This window comes from Microplitis demolitor, chromosome 9, assembly GCF_026212275.2.
Source record: "Microplitis demolitor isolate Queensland-Clemson2020A chromosome 9, iyMicDemo2.1a, whole genome shotgun sequence".
In the NCBI taxonomy this organism is placed as follows: Eukaryota; Metazoa; Arthropoda; class Insecta; order Hymenoptera; family Braconidae; genus Microplitis; species Microplitis demolitor.
The window spans coordinates 14,034,095-14,058,327 of NC_068553.1; the positions used below are offsets into that span (position 1 = coordinate 14,034,095).

The 24,233-nt window shown below is 32.3% G+C and overlaps 1 protein-coding gene across 1 annotated transcript in view; it reads right to left on the reverse strand.

Annotated features, from left to right (window-relative positions):
* The window catches only part of LOC103574371 (uncharacterized), an 83,276-nt gene that overhangs the window by 4,922 nt on the left and 54,121 nt on the right, over positions 1 to 24,233 (reverse strand). The window lies entirely within an intron of this gene.

Below are 24,233 nucleotides of genomic sequence, written 5' to 3' on the forward strand. Positions count from 1 at the left end.
ATATTGAATACCATTAAAAAAATAACAATTGCGTTGATAGATATTACTCGTTGTTGTAAGGTCGTTTTGAATTAGTCTCGCAGTTAAAATAGCCCTGATTGCATCCTTCCTAAGATGGAAGCTCACCATATACAGTAACAGCAGGCGATAAAATATATATATTCATCCACACATATATATATTTATATACAGCATATATATGTATATATAGCATAGCGTGTCAGTGAGCTGAAAGATTTCTCGCTTCAAGTGAACAAAAAAGAGTTGAAGTACAGCGGAAAAAGCGATTCATTCACAGCTCGAGGGTAGCGGTGGCGGCATTTGCCAAGGTGTATACCAAGAATAAGGTGGAACGTAATTGCAGCAGCCAGGTAACATCAACAACAGCTTCAACATCAGCATCAGCATCACCATCACCACTGCTAGTACCAGCACCAGCACCAGCACCAGCACTAATACCAATACCATCAGTACCTTCAGCAGTATTACCTCGCGATATTAAGGTTTACGGTAATGTAAGAATTGATTCTATATATATACACCGAACCGCGAGTAGAGAAGGTGGCATGCCATACTTATTCGCGGAATACAAGTAAAGCCGCTTTTATGAATGAAATATTCAGCTTGTAATGTGACTTGTGCACGCAACTCAGCTAAGCCAACCGGTCTCAATACATACTCGTTCATTCTTTTCAGTCAAAGAAACAACATACATGCACATCCACATACACTTACACATACACACATCAATATTACTTATTTATTAAACAGATATCCATTAAATATGTATCGAAAAAATAATAAAGCATTTAAACAATATTCTTCTTTATTATTTAACGATCTTTTAACATGATACCACTCAAGATCGAGACACGTGTTCGCAAGTAATCATGGTTATTTTATAATGCATAAAAAATATTAATTATTATTATGAATTACAAGAGCTGCAAGGGGTTTAATGATTGGCATGTTAACTATGGCCTTTCTACCCTATGAACCTAGACCTTGAATATGTCTTTACATGGGTTTATATATATAAGTATATGTGTATAGTTATTCAGAGGCAGCGTGAATTTACGAGAGTGTCTTGGGCGCGCGCAGCTGCGCGGTTGCGAGTATATATCATCTTCGTGTTACACCGCGGGCGACCGTTGCACTACTCTCTTCTTTTAATGTACAAGAAGAACAAGAACAAGAAAAATAAGCAAAATAAGAATAAGAATAAGAAGTCTTCTCTTGTAGGACCGAATCGAGACAACCTGTATTTTCTCCACCCAGTTCCAAACTCTTACAACCGTGGGCAACTGAGCTTCATACCGCATCAATTATACATCGTTTTCTCAAACGCATTATTAGTGTAACATCATACACACTTGGTAGTTGTTGTTGTTGTTAATATTATTCAAATTTATCTGATTGGTGAATGGATTTTTCAGTAAGCATGCCGTTAAATCACCAGCCGTATCTAAAAAAAAATTTTGATAAAAAAAGTGTCTTAATAAAATAAAAGAGATAGAAATACCTAACGGATATTATATTTCTTATGGCTTGAATTCTTGACCTCGCGAGTGGTCGCAACCTCTTGAAGAACAAGTATAAGAAGGAGAAGAAGCTGTTGCCCGGAACTGTCGAGCATATTCTAGAGCAGTGACCTTAGCTAAGAATTTCCTCAGATCGATGAACCTGACCGTAATCAATAGACGAAAGAATAGTTGCTTAAAAAAAGGTTGCACCGATCTAGAGTAGAGTAGAGTGGAGCAAAATGAATTGTCCCGGCTACATAACATCTTCGATGATCTTAACGTTAAAGCTAGTATAAAGACAATTGGGAACAGAAGCTCTATAATAACAAGTATGAAGTGAGTTTGCGTGTATGACCGTATGGGTGCGCCGCTAAATGTCGAGAATGTGTATCTAAAGTGATCAGCAGACGAGTATGCGTGCACAGCAGCTGGGTTAATACAATTCAATCGTTAGTGGGTAGTAGTAGAGATTGGATAGTATGCTGGAGAAATGTTTTGTGAAGCTGTATTGATACCTACGCCACTGTGTTAACCGAGAAGAGGACCAGTGACCCGCCACGCCCTGTCGAGGTCGGTGGTTTCCAGCCAATGCTGAGACTATCTAAGCCGCGGGCACTAACCTAACCAGATCAACAACATCCTGCCCTCTCTAGTGATCTTTAACAATTATTTATACATACACTTAAAAATTTAACAAAAATGTCAGCTGACAATCTTCTACAGGATAATAACTTGATTGAATTAAATAAGCTATAAAAATTTAACCGAAGGTTCAAGTAATTGAAATAGGAGTTTGCAGCAACAGAAGCAAGTGTATTAATTGCTCATCAACATTAATGAAGGGTTTATAACCAAGTATTAGCATAACTAACTGGTTTGAGAGGTAATGAAGCTAAGATGTACGGATGGTGTGGTATAAAATCTAGTGTATCTTTGTTGCAATTTAAAGTTGCTGAAGAAACGATATGTAACTAAAGAACGGGCGTTGTACGCTTTAAAAGCGTTGACGTTCGAAGAAAATGGACTACGGAATTCCACAACAAGACAGATCGGTTTTCAAGCTAAGCTTTGAGAATTCGTGGTATGCTAATGGTATAGTAATCGGACTGCATACGCATTCGCATACGCACTGCTAAAGTTTGTTTATCGATTTAAAATAACCGCTCGTAGGCCGTGAGGGCAACGCTGAATAATATTAATCCGTGGGGGTGCTCTCTATCAGTGAGCTGAGATAACTTGGCTGATTAATGCCGCGACGCAATAAGTCGCCATTAAATATATTTTTATTTTATTTATATGGTCATAGGTGCCGCCAAGCGATACAAACTAGTCGGAACGATAAATCTATATAGTCCGATTCGGCACGCTCGGAAATCATAACTCATGGGAGTAAATAAAAATCTAAATTGCTGGCTAGCTTGCTTTTTAATTTAAGTATCCTTGATGACACTTATTACTGATTACTGGTTACTTATTGCTGATCGGTGATTACTAATGTCTGCGTCTATTAGGAGAAAGGATGAGTCGATTCTAAAATAGATGCAGGATAGCTTCTCTTCTCTATCAGCGAAGCTTATCGTCACGATTTGTGTGATGTGCAATCTGTTTAGTTTTTTTTCTTTTCTTCTTTTTGTTACCAACCGGTATATATTCTGATACTAAAATGTAGACTTATGACTTGAGACTCAAGACTTGATACTTTTTTTTTTGTTTTTTTTTTTTTTTTTTTAATATGAAACACGACATGCCAGCAACTGGTGCATATCCGTGTCAGACAATTCGTGCATGACGTAATAATTTTCTTGTGATTCTTGTGATCCATTCCCACACCACATTCTTCCTAAGATAGAGTCACAATATCTCTATCTAAACTTACTTCACTAAATGTGGATTCCATGTGGGTGCGCCACTTATTGCACGAACCATAAATTTAATGTCATCAATTATTTATCAAAATGATTTTATTTGATAAATTTTTTTCCTGGAAGATGGATTCTTAAGCTTTAAAGACATCCTGCAGCATTTGCATCCTGATGTTGTAGTTTTGTTGGTATATAGAAGCCAAGATGACACGATAAGAGTGATTGACTCTTGAAACGAGTCCAACACTAAGAGGACTTGTCTGATGTCCTTAAGTGCCATTGCGTGTGCATATAAATGTTGATGAGTGCGTGCTTCTTACCTGGGTGACTTGCTTATTTTTTAATCATTTTCTCTATCCTACCTTTTTACTCTTTATCCATCTTATAACATTATTTTTTTTTTTTTATACAAGTCCGGCCATAAAGTCGAGCTTGCTCTTGAGTCTTCAATTAGCTTCCCAGCGCCGGTCATTAAATTTTTATGTTTTACTCAACGGCTAAACTTCTCCGGCAGGATTTCACCAAGACGTCAAAAAGGATTTTCTATAAAGCATTTGGTTACCATAATTATTTACCTAAAACGGAATATCTTGAATCGGTTGAAGTTATCAAGGATGTGTGTTTAAATTACACACGTGACATCAGCAATACACGTTTATAAACAGTGATATTTTAAGCACCAGGTGTGAATACACACAGCTGAATACGAATTCGATCGTAATGTATTATCTTATTCGTATTCGCTACTCGTGCTCACGATTCAACAGCAACTGAGTTTTTTGTTTTCAGTAAACGCGGAATATCTCACAACTCACAGCTCTCTCAGCCCATAGCATTTGCAACCAAACGTTCTCACATGCTTTACAACAAACTTTACAACAAACCTACACACATAACTACTAAATGTCTGAATATAATTCAACTGTTCGCTGATCTAATGTCTCGAGTTAAGTATAATATTTCTCATCCTTTTTATAAGCGTCTATCACAAGTAATGTCATCAGATCAAAGTTAAACCAACTATTGAAAGCCCCTATTTGCTTCGAATACAGATTTTTATTTCAATTTCGATTTCGATTTAGATGTTAAAATAAAAAGTAAGCCGAGAATACAGTCTAAGCTAAGGGGAAAGTGTCCAGTCAAGTATAAAGTCCACGGCCTCACTCGGAGTCCTTGCAATGACCTCCGTTGAACTCGACATGTGCAATGTGGAAGGTGGTAGGAGTTGAGCCAATGTCGTTAAGCGTATGTTGTCTTGCTGTTGGTAGTGGTGAGACCTCCAGGACGGAGGAAGCCTTATCGCGGTATCTACTCTTGTAGGCATGCACATGAGAGTACTCTGAAGACATGGTCCTAAGTCCCTCAGAATACTCCGCCACTGGGTGCTTTAACTTTTCTCTTCTCTTCTCTTCTCTTTGCTTGGCTATTATACAGAGAAAAAGACAAAGACAAAGAAAGAAATAAAAGTAACAGCAGGAGCCAGAGCATTGATACAAGATACTGCCACGTGTTACACGGTGTTCGCCACCACGAGTTCCACATCCACATCTAACTTGTACCTGCGACAATAATGGATCGATCTTTTGTGTTTCCAACGGCCTTTTTTTATTTTGTTTTTCCTTCCGGAAGAAGACACGCTACTAAATTCAGTCTTTCCAGTTTCTGTTGTAGGATTGACTGTACTGCAGACTACATACTACAGAGTGCAGACTAGGAATGAGATTGTATGCCTGTGCGATAGTAGATTGAGATATTTAACATGCAGGAGTTAAGCTAGAGAAATAGTTAGATCTGTTATCGTAGAGAGTGTCCCGTGCGGTAATTTGTTGATGCTAGTGGTGCTGTATCTTGTAGAAGGCTTGGAGACTGCTGAGACAGACATTAATGCTGTCTATTTTGCTTCCTATATAGACGTTTCTGGGTTCACAAGTAGATGAGGCGGTTGCAGAGCTTATAAGGAGATGAAACACTTTTAGAGGGATTCAGAACAGACTTGAGCGGGTAAGCTTTGCGACATCGATCAGTGTCAACTCTCTTATCTCTTTTTCTTCATGAAGGTTGACATTTAGTGCCGTGGGTGGTTGGGCGCGACGGAGACACCGAGCTCCGTGTAAATGTCAGGGGCCAATCACGTTCCTCAATATGTGTGTTTTAAATAAAAAAACAAACCTCTGGTTGTTTTATATGTGGTTCAAATGTGTGAGTATGTGTGTGTGTATGTGTGGGGAGGGGGAGGTATGTATGTACTGTGGATAGAGACTAAGTGAAAAGTAACCATGTAAATTATACTCTCAAGGTTTGTTGCTACTAGTAATGTTGAAGCAGCTAACCCTTGGCTGGTTTTACCCGCAACACACGATCAGCCAAGCCTTTGAGCTAACTCAATATCTTATTCTACTGTCCCACGGATATTTTATTCATTTATTATTCGTCTGCAATCGTCATTGATCAAGTATATGTTACGCGAGGTATGAAAGTGTTAATGAGCCGCGCCCAAACGCTCTGCCGAGGTATCGATACTAATTTTATGGAAAGAAGGTGAGTCTTATCGGATTTATAGGTACTATTTTTTTTTTATTTATCAACTTGAAGATTCGTAGTATCTGAAAAAAAATTCAAGCGCGAGTATATGGCTCTTAGATACGCAGAGATAAAAATTTATGTATTTCAATAAATTTACAAATTAAAAAATAATAAAAATATTTATAAAAAATTATTATCGTACTCCAGGAACATATTTCATTATGAATGTACTTAATAAAATACATCTACAAGTTTGATGTACTTTATTGTGGACAATTGTGTTCAAGTGAGATGTGGATCCACCACGTGGTCGGCAAAGTATAAAAGGCTCTCAAGTGAAAAAAAATTCATGCTCGGTGCACGTTTAGGTCAGCGAGGTCACAAAATGCTCGTGTATTTAAACCACAACCACTTCGGAATGCCCAGTCCACATAAAAGCACACACAACTCGCAATCGAACTGAAAAGAATAAAATAAAAATAATACTCAGTCCACTTCTTATTACCATATGCCCTTATACTTTCCTCTCTTTATCCCTCTTTTCTCTTCCTTCACTTCTTTCCTGCGTAGTCGCGGTCAGTGTCGCCATAACTCTCATGTAAATAATATAAATTGACTAGCGAGATAAATCCACTCGAGTCGCGTGTATAATGCTAATGCAATCATGTTCACGCAATTTTAACAATCGCGCTTAAAGATTGAATTTAAAATATAAATTATAAACTTTAAAATTTATTTAAATAGTTTAGATTGCGAGTGAATAAATATCAGCTACAGATATAGCTTAGAATTTAATAGAATTAGAATAGATAAAGTTTAAAGCAAGCGAAGCTAAAAGTAAGTGAAGGTAGCAGTTTTAAAGAGAGTTAGTGATCCACTTGAGTACAGCAAGAATCGATCTGATCGGTCGATTTATTGCTAATTATCGAGGCACATGGGGTGACGAGTGTAGCTTCAGCCACTTGCCAGTTGCCGGTTGCCAGTTGCCCGTCTATAAAAGTTTAACTCTCGCTGATTGTAAAGAGAGTTTGTTTTATTTATTTACAATCCTATCAGATAACACATGAATATACAAATACAAATACACGAGCTGATTGTGCAATTAAAGTTGTTTTATACAGCAAGTACAGATATAGCTACAGGTATAAATACAAGTATAGGTATAGGTATGATTAAAATCGATGAGTAACAATTGGCGTTGTTTTAAAAGCCACGAGTGCTCTTTACTTAGCAAACTTCTTCCTGATCCGAACTCCGAACTAAACCAGACAAACATCAAGACAAACATTTTTAACTGATTTTGCGTCAGTTGCTTTCCCCTCTATTCAAATGCCGTTGTTTGTAAATTCTCAAAGACTAACAGGGAAATAATTGACATGGATAACCAACAGTTTAACTTTACAACCGATTGTTGTTATTTATACGTGAACGCGGAAAACTACAAAGTCGATTTAAGAGAAAATAATTAATTACTCTGACAATCATTGTTCAATTAAACAATGCTTTGTTTTAAGGAATTTGTTGATACTGATTGAATTGCTTGACATTTTTAGGGACAAGGTCGAATCTTGTGTATTGAAATTACTATCTGTCACGCGTTAAATTATCGCTCGAGGCTTTATTTTAATAATTAATTATCATCTTTTTCATCGCATGGGTTGCTTTTAAGAATGTTGCTACCAATCGAGGTTTATGAGCTGTTTGAAGGTCTTACCTCAAACAAAAAAGGAGATAAAATTTTTAGTATATTTAGCTGTCGAACTTTGATAATTAATTGATACGTTATTATTAATGATAAATGAATAAGTCAGATGGTTGTTGGATAGAAAGTTTACTGCTTGGTAATTTTGTTTATTATAAGAAATACAATAATGTCAATAGTCTGGAAGATATAACCGATTTAGGAAAAAAAGGATATATTATAGTCACATCTACGTTTGTACTACTTGTAACTTTGATGATAAATTTCTACGAAGTAACAAGTTTAAAGTAGATTGAAACTATGATTATTGAATAGGAAACTTTCTGCTCTTCAATTTTGTTTCAATAAAAAATACGCTAATGTCAACAGTTTGGAAATTATTAATGATCTAATAACAGAGGTACACATGGAGAAAAATGAGACTCAAAAATATATAAAATAATAACAGGAAGTGCACAAAATTTTGTTTAATTTTTTATTTTTAAAAAAATAGTGTTCTGATCGATTTCAAGATCTTGACATTTAAACTGAAATTACTAGAAAACAATGCGGAATTCAAAAAAACTTTGTTAAAGATAATTTGCAAGGAATAAAATTGTCTACAAAAACGGCATTGTGACATTTTGTAATGAGTCTGATAGCTTTGCTGGAAACGTAAAATAATCTCGAAATTTATTGTAAATTTGACTTCGAACTCCATTAACTTTTGAGCAGAAGAATTTATCAGAAAATGATAAGAGACTTTTTCTGTGGAGCGTTAAATTTTCTACAAAACTATATTCTGAACTTATCAGTACAATGAGCCATTGCCGAGGTATAAAATTCCAATCTTAAAATTCTTTTTTTTCCATGTTATTTAAATGGGAAATATAAAATTGCGATATGCGACATCTAAATATTAATATTAAGAGCTAATCTTTTAACACGCATTTTATGTCACATCCTTGCAACTATTTAATAGGGGGTTTCGAGAAAATAAAAATAGTTGATTTTATTTAATCAGTCTAATATACATGTATAATATGGGTAATGGACAGAAAATTTACTATCTACAATTTTGTCTCTCAAAAGAAAAAATAGCCTTATATTGTTAGTTTAAGTTTTATAGCCGATTTCATAGAAATGAACGATATATAAATCCAGTAATGCGAAATGACTGTCATTTTGAGTTTTGGTCACAAGAAGTGTTGTGACCGACGGACCTAAATGACGAGCCTGTTCTAAATGATCGTCACAAATTTTCCGGTCACAAAATTAGGCTTGGTCATGAATTTTGTCAGTCACAATCAATTAGATGATTAGACGCAATCTTTTTTGCCATTGATTAAAAAATGTATTCTTCCCTTCGTACTCTCATCTCGTGGTATTTTTCAGAAAATGACGGTTACAAAATTTTAATGTGTATAAAAGTTAGAAAGGCGTTTGTAAGATGTCGCCACAATTATGACAGTCCGTCATTTTATGAACAGTCCGCTGACGGTCTTGTGACCATGACGTGACAGTCAAAAAATGACCTGATGGTCAGCTTCACATCACTACCTACACCGCTTGGGCTTACCCCGGTGATTTTTTACAGTGTATTTTACAGTTTGCATATGATTTATAATAAATCACGTTGTCTCTATGCATAACTGATTACAAATATTTAAAATTAAAAAATTCATAGATTAATTGAAAATGTGATGATCAAATAGAAAATTCACTGCACTACACTCTCTTAAAATGAATCAGTGAAAAGTGCTGCAAATTAATGAATATTATTCAATGCGAATTAGTCCCAAGTTTATCATTGATTTAAAGTCAAGTGAAATTAATAAATAACTTGCGAGACAAGAATAAGGGGTCAAATCTGAAATCTAGTTTCATTTGCAGAACCGCATATGCAAGTCCTCAACTTGTTCTTTTACGTGCAAATGTCATCTCAGTTTAATTTTTATCGAGTTTATTTTAAAAAAACTCGACTCTTGAACCTCTGAAGATCGGATTATTTATAATCACCTATAAGTCATCCGAATAATTACTGGATTAATTGACAAGTGATATTCAAATAAAAAGAAACAATTCGTATCTCCGTTGAAATTATTTTTGAATAAAAAAAAAATCATAAATAATTTGAGAACCGGTAATTCGTAAAAAGCAGGGACGGAATATGAAAGAGGATATGTAACATTAATTTGGGATTAACGTCGAGTGCAACAGGGCGTTCACATAGTGTCTTATATCATCTCTCTGGATACAATTATATTGTATTGGGTTGCAGGGTTTTAGATCGACAACCAACGACAAACCGCTCTCTCGTGGTCAATCTACTTGAATTAAAGCGTAAGAATGAGATAGAAAGAGAAAAACGAATGCATAAAGAGGTGTATCGAGATCACGACGCGTGTGGTCCTGGCAGAGGTTAACGCTGTCTTGGTTTATTTATTTATTTTAAATAAAATAATATTTAAATACCATTTGACATTAATCTTATTAATTATTTACAATGCAATTGTTGCTGTTGCTGTTGTTATTTTTATTTATTGAAAGATTGTATGTACTCGACTGTGAATTAAACGGGAAATAGTTAATGTCGATTTATTGAAGATCGGAGTGGATGTAACATGGAATAATGAAACGAAACGACGGGTCTTGTGTGTGGCGGCTTGCTCAATGTATATAAATAAATATACAGCCGATGAAACCAAGAGAGCTGGTGTTCATGTCAGAGTGTTGAATTGAAACGATATCGGTACACTCTAATACCCAACAACAAGCGTGGGTGCTCTGCTGGATAAGTTAGACTCGGATAAATCAATGATTACATCGGCAATTAATCAAATTGTACGTTCATAAGGGGTTAAATATATATTTTAAGTTACGACATACGTATATACACATTTCAACTTATTAAATTACTGGGATTATATTTTTTTTAGAGATAAATATTTTATTTAAAACCATTTTCTATCATTTATACGGAGTAATTTTAAAAAGTATAACGTTCACGAAGACTAATTTGAATCATGTTCAAGTTTTGTAAATTTCTAAAATTGATTAGAACTTTTTTTTTTGTCAGAAAAAAGTGTGATAGCTATGAAAAGAATACTTTTCATGTGTTACATTTATATAGAATAAATTTTAGAAACTTCAGTTTTTTTGAGTACACTATAAAAAGACCGGTATTAGAAATGGACTTAATTCAACACTACGTGGTGTTAAACTGAAATAACACCGGTATAGGCGGCGTAACTTGGCGGGGTTAAAGTATAGGTGTTAATGAATTTAATGAATATTTTCTGAAGGAAATTTTCAATTTTGCTCTGTTCATATTTGCCATTGAATGACCAAGGCAGAGGAACCTAGTCTTGGCTTAAGCTCGAGTAATCATTGTAACGGCCAAGGATAGGTTACCCAATCCTGGTCCAGGCTCGGGTAATGATTGGGATGGCCAGGATTGAGTAACCATTCTTGAGCCAAGCATGAGCCAATGCAGACGTGTCAACGCTAGGTTCCCCAGTACTGAGCCAAGGAGGGCCCTTTCGTTCAACTCTGGCAGCTCTTGCATGGGTATGGGTCAGTAAAGAACTCCTCAGTGATTGGCATTTGGAAGTGCAGAATGTAACATTTTAATTAATCAACGTAACAGTTATTATTAAAATATAAAATATTACGTTTATGTAAAGTATCATATGCAAAATTAAAAAAAAAAAAGAATTTTTTACCTCGAAAAAATTATAAACAACCTTTAACTCATACAATTATTATTTAAAAACAACAATTTTAATTAGGAAAAAAAGTAGGACGATAAAAAAATTCCGAAGCTTAAACGACGTATTAAACGTGAAGAAATATTCGCACGTCCCCACGTGTTTATGGAAGTATAATTTAAAATATATTTTTTTTTATATCCAAAAAATGCAGAAGCTAAAAAGGCATAAATATATATATATACACACATATATACAAAGAGGTAGATAACGAATGAGCAAGAGGTTTCGCGATTAATTTTGATTAAACAGACGAAACGATCAGAGTGCCCGCGAGACAACTCGGCAATTCCTTAGTGAGCCCAAAGTAAGGTAGCCAGGTTATTTTATTCTTATTTTTATTATCATCATCATTATTTTATTTTAGTAAGCATTTTATTATTATTATAATTATTATTATTATTATTATTATTTTTATTTTTGTTTAGTCCGTCTTCACGAGGGTAATTACTTCTAGTCGGTGATGGTGTACGTCCTTTCATTCTCATTCAACATAAACTACAGGCTTGATCGTCCCTTGTATATCTCGAGACTCTGCCGAGGATGTACTCGATAGCCAAACTTATAATTTGATGGTTAATTATATAAGAGTCTCCCGCGATTCGTCGAGCCACTGGGCGGACACGGTGACGTGCAGGAATGCCTCTGGTCTACCCTCAATCCAAAGATACTTCCATGTCTTTTTTATTTAGTTTTTTTTCTTTAGCTTTAGCATCAGCTCCAACTTCTGCTTCTTATTTATATTTTTTTTACGTGATGACGAGTCAATGTGTATCACACAAGTCGATCGACAAAGTAGTGGAGGACAAGAAAACGAAGATGAAGAAGAAGAACGAGAATATACAACTCGTTTTTTGAGGTCGATATCACAAACTCTTTTCCATACTTTGAATCATGATCTAGAGCAAATGTCCGGCAATTAAACTTTTTATTTATAATTACAACTGTTACACTTTATATTATTTTATTTATTTTTAATTATCTGCGTAGAGGGATCAACTCGGTTTATTTATAGAAAAACAATTTTATTAACAGCAGGTAGAAAATATTTTGCTACTGATATACCCTCTGAATTACGCAGTATTAATGACTCTTGGTATATTATATTCCTTGTGTCTGTATATTTATAAGTATGAGAACACTGCGGGATATCGGATATTAAACTCGAGATGTGTCAAAATAAATTTTTCCCTCGTGTTTTATTTTGGAATTTTTTAATAATTATCCTTTTTTTTTCTTTCAAAATTCATTTCGCTCAAACTATTCATGGTAGTTTCATTATTATCATTTTTTTTTTTTTGTAACCGAAGATTTGATTAAAATTTCGAGTATAAAAAATTAAATATTTAAAGATAATAATTTTTTAAAATTTAAAGTACAGAAATTAAGTAAGAAAATGATAAATTTTGAAAAAATATTTTCTCAAAAATTAATAGTAATCCGAGTCGAAATTAGACTTCGCTTTAAGTACTCAATATACTTGAATATACCTATTTTAGTACTTGATTGTATTTTAGTACTTGACATTCTTAAACGGACATAAATAAGTATTTTTCATACTTTATACGCTTATTAGCTCCTATGAATTCTAAAAAATCTAAATTCAACATCTCTTTAGAACCTATAAAAACTATTCATTCTCATTTGGTAGGATAAATTCTTAAATTCCTGATTAAGACCTAAGTTTTCTACGTATGACTGATTCCCAACTCCTATATTAGTCCTTTAAATTCAAATTTACTCTTTTCTTTAATTTAAAATCCTTCGATGGACCTATCGAAGCCCTATTAGTACTCTATACACTTAATAACTTATAACAATTCTATATCAGAAAAATATCATCTTTTTTTTAAATTTAAATTGATAGGTTCAAATAAATATGTTAAAACTATAGATCTACTAGATACTAATAAATAGTGTAGAATTCATAGGCCTAAATGAGCTTTTATAGTATGTTTAGGCTCTGATAAGTATTAATAATTCAAAATTTTAACGCCTATGTAACAAACTAAACATGTCATTTTCTCCCGTAACTGATACTTGTAGGATTTATATAAGATTTGTTTTTCCATACAAATTAAGTACTTAGTAAGTCCTCTTCTTTCTTTATCCTAGAATTTCTAGCTTCTAGCAAGGTTTCAAATTTTGACTCGGGAATATTTTGATAATGTCTTTTTTTAAATTGTAGAACTAAGTGTGAAAATTTATTACAGCACAAATACGTGTCAAGTAAATTCTGATATTTTAGAAAATTTTGCCTTAATAATCTTAATTCTAAGAGTAGGTTTCAAACATATCATTTTAGGTTCAAAAGTTTATGCATATAGAAGAGACGGGCAAAATAAAGCTCCATTTTTAATATCAAAAAATTGTCTCTGAAAAAATTGCAAAATTTAAATCCATTCCGTGAAAGTAACTTTTGATAAAATTTCATAGAGTTAGAGAACCGTGTAAAGTTCTCTCAAAGCTTACATAAATTCACAAAACTTAACTGTCCCGAAAATTTAGAGTTTATAAAATTTCATGATGTTTTATTGCTTAATCATTGCTTCTTTTACGATTTATAATTATATGTCAAATTTTATTTATTACATGTAGTATAATTTATTATGAAATTAAAAGTTGTTTCAAAATTATATAAAATTTCATCAAATCGTAAATAATTTATTTTGAAAGTTTAAAACTTTATGATCGGTAGCAAAGATTGAGAATTAGAAGGACTTACGTTTGAGCCCTGGATTTTTTTTAAATCGAGCGTATTGTCCAGGCTGATCAACTTGCCCTAATTTTTCTATGAACTATAAATAAGTATTTTTAAATAAAAAAAAATTCATACCGAACCCTGATAGTATTTTGGTAGCTTTTACAAGGGGCTATTATTTCGATAAAGTTTAAAAATGGGCAAAGTCAATTAAAATGGCGATATTTTGAATTTAAATTTTTCTTTGAAGCTGATAAAAATAAGCTGTAATCTAAATTTATTAAGTCTTATTCTATGACAATTAATTTAATCGATTTTATGGGAATTCAAAATTTTGAAAATTTCTTGATAAAGCTTTCTCCTATTCTGGCTTCTAAATGAAATTTTCAACTACCCAATGAAAATGAAAAATAAAATTTTTGAACTTTCTTAAGAGTTATTTACAACCCTGGTTAAAAATACTGATTGAAAAGAATTAAGAAGCAATCACTCCATACAAACTGTATATCTATATATACAAGCAAAAGAATTGAAATTATTAAAAAGAATTCGAATTCTATCATTTTTAATTCTTTTCAATCAATATTTTCAAACAGGGAAATGAAATTGCAAAAAAATATTTGGATAATTTTATTTTTTCAAATAACCAGATATCAAACTAAAGTTTTGAATGCCAGTTTAAGTCTGCAGCTGTTGCGATTAATTTGAAAGATTCACAATCAAAATAAAAATTTACATACAACTTAAAAAAAAAAGTAAAACTAATTTTGACTACTTCAGCTCCACCTTTCACTAATTATTCATTAAAATTTCTCATTATTTTATCGAGAATAATAAAACCCTGAATAATTTGATGCACTTTCGCTTACCGAAATGATTTCCCTTAATAAGTTTTTCTCAAAGGGGCTACTTAGCGTGATCGAATCAATTGCTTGCTCAGTTGCAACAAACATTACTGCTGTTTCTACTGCTGCCGACCCCCATACCGATCAGAGGTCATCATTATTCGTAATTGCGATCGCAATGTTAAATTAATTTTTCAACATCTTTAGCAATCTTTTTTTCTATCCTAACCCTAACCCTCATCTTTTTACTTCTACTTCTACTCCAATAATATGAACCCAAAATAAAATTACATTCAAACAATAAAGCTAATTATCCCAAATCCAATCTGAAATTAATAATAACAAAAATTGTTATGGTCTACTTGTTCTAAAAAAAAATTATAGTGTCACAATATTGGAATGCAGCGATCGCGTATCAAATCATCTCTGTGGTTAAGAATAAAATTAAAAAAAAAAACAAAAAAAGTATAAAAAAAATAGTAAATCTATAAAGGAAATGAGAATGAAGGTTTTCCGCAGCTGAACCTCGAGGCCGTTCCGCGTCCTCGCACACCAGGCGTGGCGCTGCTATCTTTTTCTGTCGTTACACCCAACAACAACAATAACAACAAGTGAACCCCATGAGCTTCATAAGGAAGATCAATGTCCATTAAATTTTTTTTTTTTATAATTTTCTGTTGCACAAACTAGAGTTCTTTTATCTGAACATTTTACCCGCTAGATTAGTCATTACGGATGTATTTTGTCGATGATTGGGCAATTTATTAATTCAAAAATTTAAATCTGTAAAATCTTCAAATCATCCTACAATTTATTTTTTAAATTATTTATTTTATTTTATTTTATTTTATTTAGGAAACTGATGAATAATTAATAGAGAAAAAAAAAATAAATAAATAAGCGTATGAATGAACGTATGAAATTGTGTAATGCAAGATATTTATCATTTAATACATAATCAGTATTAAAAATAAATAGTAATTTTAATATATAATATATTATGTTGCCGGTTGCTACAGGTTATGGGAGAGCTGAAAGTTTAGTTAAATGCAACGTAATAAAAACAAGTATATAGGTATAAATATATGACGGTTCAAACGACCCGGCGATACTATGTTAATGATAAAGGTGTCGCGAGACACTCGTAAATTATTTCATGTGATATGAAATAAGTGTAATTAATTGTCACCATGCGACAAACAAAAATAATACCTATGTGATAATAAAATAAATAATATGCTTTAAATATATATATATGTATATATATATATATATATATATATATATATATATATATATATATATATGTATATATATATATATATATATATATATTTATATATAGATATTGTCAGAATATACAATGTTGTAAACTGCAGTATTCTTATCTGGTTTCGATAGAGTGTAGAGGCTAAGATTATGCGTATATATATGTATATATGTATATATATATATATATATTAATATGCATATGTTTCAAACGCGTTAGTCTTGTTTATGAATAATGTATTTACAATTAACTGTGTTGATACTTTTATTTGTATTATCGTACGTGTATATATATATGGGTATTAAATATGAATATGTATGTATGGATAATAATTTAAAATTGTAATAATTATGACAATTGTCGTTTAAGATTTTCACTTGTGATTAAGACGTTTGTCTTTATTTTTTTAAAGTAATTAATATCTATTTTGACGTTTAGTGATTGTTTATCGATGAATCAAGAAAATAAATTAATTGATCGTTTAAATGATTCTTAAAAATAGATTAAGCGATTTTTATTACTTCATGGTGGAAATTTTTGTGGGTTTTGACTTTGCATTAGCAATAAGTGACTATTCACTACCAAATAGTGATTTTCACTAATTCGTTTTTAGAGAGTAACTACGCAAAATATTGTATTTGATGTTAAGGAGGTTCGACCGAATCTAATGTTAAAAAGATTTTTCAACTTTAAGATTTGAAACTTAGTATACATGTAAATAAGTACTTTATCTATGTATTCTCAAAATTTGAATATGATCCACCGTCTAGTTTTTTTGAAAAAAAGATTAAAAAATGACGTTTCTAAAGTTCTTATACACAGCGGACAAGCTCCCGTCATGACTTGTTCGATTATTTTCATTGTTAACCTCCCAAGTTTAAGAAATAAAAAACTACATGCCATAAACTTGAATATTTTAGGAATATGATAAGATTTTAACAATACAGTGTTACCGTTATAATTATTTAAATAATTCAAGTTAAACTTTATTATTTAATCACGTTTATCGACAGAGATACATATTATTGAGGGTTTGGCAACGTCGCGGAAGCAGCTGAGAGAAAAAACAAAGATAGAAATACATTAATAAGAGAGACGAGATTAGAAATAAAATTTTCCCGCTTTAATTTAAATATCGATGTGTAAGAAGTTAGAAGGTGCGGTTGCCAAATCTTTTTATTAAATCATATGAGTCAAAAATAACCAAGTCATTTCCATTACTTTTTTTAATTAAATAAATAATAAATATTAATTTATGAATTTGTTATATTATTATAAATTAAAATAATGAGTTTTTATAACTATTAGGAGAATTTAGCAAATAAAAAAATTCAAACACTACTTTGACTCACTAGTTGCGGTCGAACCTCCTTAAGTGAATTTTAACAATTTTTCAAAATCCATCTAACGGCAAATGTCTACCAAATTATACTTATCATGGAAACATTCACTTGGCTATTAATTTAAAGAAAAATATAATTTTTAGATAATAGAAATCGGATTTTTCGGTTATTTTTGAAGTTATAAAAATTTTAGGCATCCATCTTACGACAAAGAATAATATTTACTAATTTTATTTGAATTCTACACTTGATTCCTTAGTAAAAAAAATTTTTGTTCTCAATTCAGAATTTTAAAATGTTTCCGGATTTCGTAACTCATCTTACGGCAGCGAATAATTATTTTAAGAAATGTCCTGTAAAAATTTCTTTAATTTTTAATCAATTTTTCTAAAAAATATATATGTGCAATCAATTATAAATTTATCTACATTTCTTTAGTTATTTTAATATCCATCTTACAGCAAAAAAAATCTTGATATTTTTAGAAAAAAATCCTCATAAATAAAAAATTATAAGCGTATACTTTTCTATTTTTCCAGTTTCATTTTACAGCAAATCAACAGATTAAAAATGTTTTTTTTTTATTCTCAATATAATTTCTTTTAAAAACGATAATTATCACTGGAAAATTTCCATTCAAAAATAGTGCCAAGATTTTCCAACAATAAGTATCCATGCTATAGTAAAAAAAAAAAGTTATCTTAATAATTTCCTTGAAGATTTATAATGACTTTCACGAGCAAATCAAGTGGCAAACGATGAGTGCCATAAAAATGTGGTTTGTCGTGTCTCCTTACAGCAAACTTTCGTATAATAGGTGAAGACCCCCCATAGCGTCGCGGTGTCGGTAATTACAAGGGAGTGACTCGGCTCAAGTTTATAAAACGAGAACTGGGTTTTCTTATCACAAGCCTATTTGCAATATTCGCAAGTCATTTGATCTTTTAAATACCCCCATGCCCAATCTCAGTCTTTGACCTCCAAAAAATAATGACCAAATAAACGAGAAAAAAAATGAGTTAAATTTAAACCTAAATCGAAAGTCATTGAAAAAAGTATTATAGTAAGCAAAAAAAAAAATAATTCTTAGAGGTTAAGGCCATATATAGATATACAAAGCCACGTGGCGTGTGCGCTCCGTGATTGTATAGTGTCGGGGCATCATTACCTGACCTCTCTGACCTTTTCGCAAGGCCCCCGGCACGCCATAACACAAACATACACTTACTGTACACTAAATCCAATGAAATTCATCTTTTCTCTACATCCCTTCTTAAACAACTTTCCTCAGAATCTCATCTCCATCTTATTTACTGCATAAACCACACACTCAGTCCTTTATTCTCTACTCATCTTGTAACGCGTTTTGGATCTTCGCGTTTGAATTTATTGAAGCTAAATACCGTTCGGTATACGGTAAAGAGACACGATAGACTCGCGCTATGACACTTCACACATACACATGTGGTTGAACGTGTACTTAGCGCGAGATACTACCATGTCTCCTGATCACCACCCCGACAATCTCTATTGAAAAAAAAAATAACCAAATTCTATATATAATAATAAAAAATAAAAAGGTGACTAGAATTTAATCGCCGTTACTCTCTTAGGTCTCAGTACACTAACGGATATATCTCATGTCTAAGTTTCAAGTCTCATGTGTTTTATTATCTTTCGAAAGGATCAGATGTTGATCTAAAACCACAAACTACAAAAAAATAATAGCTATTCATGTTAATACATTGAAAACATTTGTTTTATTTAACATTATTTTTATTTTGAATAAAAATAAATAATGTCATGTATAATCTTTAAATAACTTTATTGTTTAAAATATGTTGAGGACAGATTTAAACAGGTGACGTGATCTATTGCAGGAAAATGATGAGCAACAGCCCAAAGAAATATTTTATAAAAATGGCGAGAGAATGGATGAGTATCAAGTCATGATTCGAGGCTAACCTCGGTGACCTAAGAGGCCTCTCCCTAGTCTCGATCGAGTATTGTTTTATTTCATAGTATATATACTATATATATATATAAAGACGATATAACATATTATACTTTTAAGTCTATGGAGACTTTGGGCCATTGTTTCGCTCAAGGCTCTATTGTGTTCTTTTTAAACGCCATGCGTTCATACCACTGTCACATATATAATCATACATAGATTTTATAAATATATGTAAATATTTTTTACTTAGATAATTGCTGGTAATTATCGAAGTAATTACTAAATATAATAAGTAAATCTTGAGCAGAAGGGAGTGCGTAATTTCTTTGGATGCCAAATGAAAAATGGCCGCGTTTGACTGCGATCATAATAACAGTGATTGAAACCGGGGATAAAGTGTATGTTGAAGATGGTTTTTTTTTCCTGGAGGCTTAGAGCAGATAGTAATCCACCGGTATTTTTATTATTTATGTCTTACATGTCTCTCGGTGTCCTCCTTTTCCTCTTCCTCAATATCCTTTATGCATGCAGGCAGGTGGCTCGGTGATTCCTGCTGTCGGAGTTAACTATGCAGGCTGCTCGCTCGACCACGCGTATCCGCGGTCCGGTAATGACAACCTAGATGATGTAGATGTTAATGTTGATGTTGATGTGATGTCGATCTTGGAGTAATGATCATCTTGGTCGCCAGCTCGATGGCTCGAGGTCACGCTCCACGTCCATCCGTGCGTTAAGATGACAATTTTTTGCTACGTTTAATCCTACTCTACACCTCACCGATTTTATAACTTGTAACAATTCTATCTGTAATTTATTTATTTTTATCTACATTCGGCTATCAAATGGCGTTATAAGAGCAAGTGCGCTATTAAGAATCACAGAATAGAATCATATGGAATTAAAAGAAAAATTTATTTTACTGTTAGTGATAAAGGCCGCGATGAATTTTTTTTGAGTTTTAATATTGTCTATATCTAATGTACCAAAGTGATGTGAAGAGTAACTTTTGTCGAAAAAAAATATATTGTACTTAATAAAATAATTATGTTAGCTTTTTAATCTTTGGATGTCATTGTAATGACATTTTTATTAACGATTGAAAATTATTTGACGGTATAATAACTAATTAACGAGAATATGCCATCAAACACCAGTCTGTTCACTCTAAATGACAAAACGATCAAGTTACTAAACTTCAATGCCGTACTCTCTTAATTTGAATCAGTAAAATTCCTGTGGTTCGCCAGTGAAACCTCACTATTTTACTAGTAAAACTCACTTGTTCGACCAATGGTCTTGGTGGCCATTTAATCCCACTGGTTACTCAGTGAACTTCACTGGTGAACCAGTGAATTTTAATAGTTGACGTAGTCACTGATTTAGCAGTGAGAATTTTCACTGATTCAACAGTGAGCTGATATAATTTTCATCATAACCCAACTTATACATATAGGGCATGATTATTTACATGAAACAAATAAATTAAAAACATATTTCCGCGACTTTACTTTATTCAACTTCTATTACATCAACTGTATTAAAATTATTCAAAGTAATTTGGAAGAAGGAAACTGCATCAAGGCTTGGAGGATAGCTTAAATTAAAAACATGATATAATTTATGTAAAATAGCAATTGCAATAATAGGGTCCCAATTTGGATTGAAATCTGTCAATTAATTCAATTATCATGAAGAAACGAACATTAGGTTATGTGTAACTTGGTATAACGGGTATTGGCAGGGAGCGCGACAAAAACGACATCTGATGGTTACAAAAAATCATGCTCGATAATTGTAAGAGATATATAAAATCAGTGTAAAAAATAAAAATTCGCTATAAAATCAAAATATAAAAATTGATATGATGATATAAATAAAAAAGTGCAATTGTATTTTTGTCACAGAAAATTAAATTAAATTAAATATATTTCGATAAAGAAAGTAAATATAAAAAATTTAAATAAATATCAAGTACTTTTATTTTAGAACAGAATAAGGTTAACCGGTAAAATGAAAACAAATAATACATGACAGCTACAATAATAATAGTTGAAAAAAAGGAGAACATTAATTTGAGTTTTTTAACAAAATTGAAGAACAGTCAACTCTCTTTATGTGGCCACTCTAAAAATGTCCGTTCACCTAATTTCAATGTTTAATTGGTCTCCTACCATTGGACAGTCATTGCTTTTTTAATACCCTCTGTATATGTCCGCAAAAAATATTTTGACTCGCTCTCTTCAATTATCCGTATATAAATTTAATTAATTAATATATAATTATAATAAAAATAAAAAAATTTATGTTACTTAATTGTATGTCTATGCGGTAGAGTAATCAAATTTCAAACAAAAACGTCAATTTTTAGAAATAAATGAAAGTTTGAGCTTCAATATCTCTTAAATGGTTAGATTTACGAAAAAAACATAAGAGACCTTTTTTGAAAATTTTTGAACTTCCTAGAAAAGTTAGTATTAGTTATAGCTGTACGCTTATTTTCTAGCAAGTTATCAAATTTTTCTCATTGCACTAACATTTTATATTTAATTTTCACATGATTATTTTCAACGAGAGCATGATTCAACGAAATTATGTCCACAGCGAGCGCTGTGATCGATTCAGTTATCCCTACCATATATTAGGCTCCCTGCCAATAACTAATCATAGGTCACTGTTGACAACAGACACTCGAAGTACTTAAATTTCGCACTGGTTTGAATCAGTGAACCCAATACTCACTGGTTTACCAAATAATATCGAAAGATTCACAAGTTTTTGAGTTGTTTTATTTGTATTTATTACTCGGTTCAATTTTTAAATATAAAAATATTTAACCAAAATTCGATTTTTTTTTTTACAATCATTTACCAATAAATCGGATTTTTCGATTCGATACGAATAGTTTGTGAGTACAATTGATTATAATACAGTCCTTATTAGTGATAAAAGAATGAACAAATGCAACTGGAGTTGAAATCTATAGCTTACTTATATTTAAAAACTCAAGAAAATGAAATGAAACAAGTGGTCCTTATAAAAAACATCAGAGGCAACTTTGTTATTGTAAAAATCATCTTTCTTAAGTATTTATCTCTGGAACCTGGAAATCACAATAGCGTGTATTTACTCGTACAAAATTTATTTACAAAATTATTTAAGATGAAGAAGAAGGTAAAGAAGAATAAGATTGGGATGGAAGACGCACGCGCCGGGGGCAACCAGAGGCTCGCACTCTGTAATCACTCTTCAACACACGCACCTATATATGTGTGTGTGCGTGTATGTATATTTGTGTACATCATGATTTAGATGACGAAGGTGGTATAATAGAGAAAAGGCCAAGTAAAGAGAAATACCTAGTGAGTTTAAAAAAGAGCTGAGGCTGCTCGCGTTCACGCGTACAATTACATTAATCTTCATCTATATGTATGTATATATATATATATATATATATATATATATATATATACTTAAATACGCGCAAGCCGTTCGTGAAGACGTGTCTTATGTATTTTCTTTATTCCACAGCCTCTCGATACAGGCTTTATTTTAATTCTTCTTATTTTCTATTCCGACCACACATCTGCGTAATTGTCCCCGGCGGCAGCATTCGACTCATCTTACATACTTTTATTATACGTGATGTTACTCTCTTAATACACTTTTTTTGTTAATATACAATTTCTTTTTAATTTTTATGATAATACCAGATATTTTGTTGGAGGAAAACTAATTCCAGTATATATATATATACATATACATATACATATCTGATGACTTTTCCGGTGTAAAAAGCCAGATTGATTTACTGAGTGGTATTTTAGTTTGGATTTTTTAACGCGGAAAGAATGCGCGATTCTAAAAAACCGATAACAAAACGGTGGAGTGCGCCACGCGCTATCGATGCACGGCTAAACGAGTTTCGAATTCGCGAGTATCTCGCAAATCGTGGGTTGGCTAACTACCAGCCTACCCGGCGCGCGGCACGCTGACTACATAATTCCTCGAGAGCCACGGGGATCAGGCTTTTAACTCAACTCTTTTACTTTTTATTCATTTTTTATCAGCTCTTCTTCTTCAATCCACAATCTTATCCTTCTTCTTCTCTTTCTCATTCTCATTCTTCGTCTCCTACTTCTTCTTCTTCTTCTTGTTATTTATTTTTTTTTCTACTGCCCCCGGGCACGCCGGCATGCTTTAATGATCCGTTGCGTGATTTATTTTTGGCAACAGCCGAATTGTCCAATTGCTTAGATAAAGATTTTCAAAAACTATCCAATGAATATATTTATTTTAGTGGCCTTTCTTTTTATTAAATAATTTTGATGAATTTGTAGCATGCGAGATTTTTTAAAAAATTCATAATCGTTTTGTTTTTGCCTTCAAGCGTATGATTTTTTAAAATTTTTTAATAAAAAATTGGACGTTAGATCTGGCCTTGGCCTTGGCCTAAGGCTCTGGAGAACCAGGAATAAGAAAAAGAATTTTAAAATTCCATAATTCCTTTAAATTTAAATAGTTACCTTTCAGTTGTTTATGGTTTTTTTCTGCGCAATGCTCTGAGCGGAATGTCTAGACTGGAAGCCTGGAGTCAAACTCTTGGCGATATATAAGATTACGTATGGATATAGATCGCGATCTATCGGGAGTTTATTATTATATTGTAAATAAAGAGAGAGAGGAAGAGATACAATTCTGATAGAATTATGATCTTATAGGGCGCGATCATGTCTCCAGCCGAAACGATTTACAGATTTT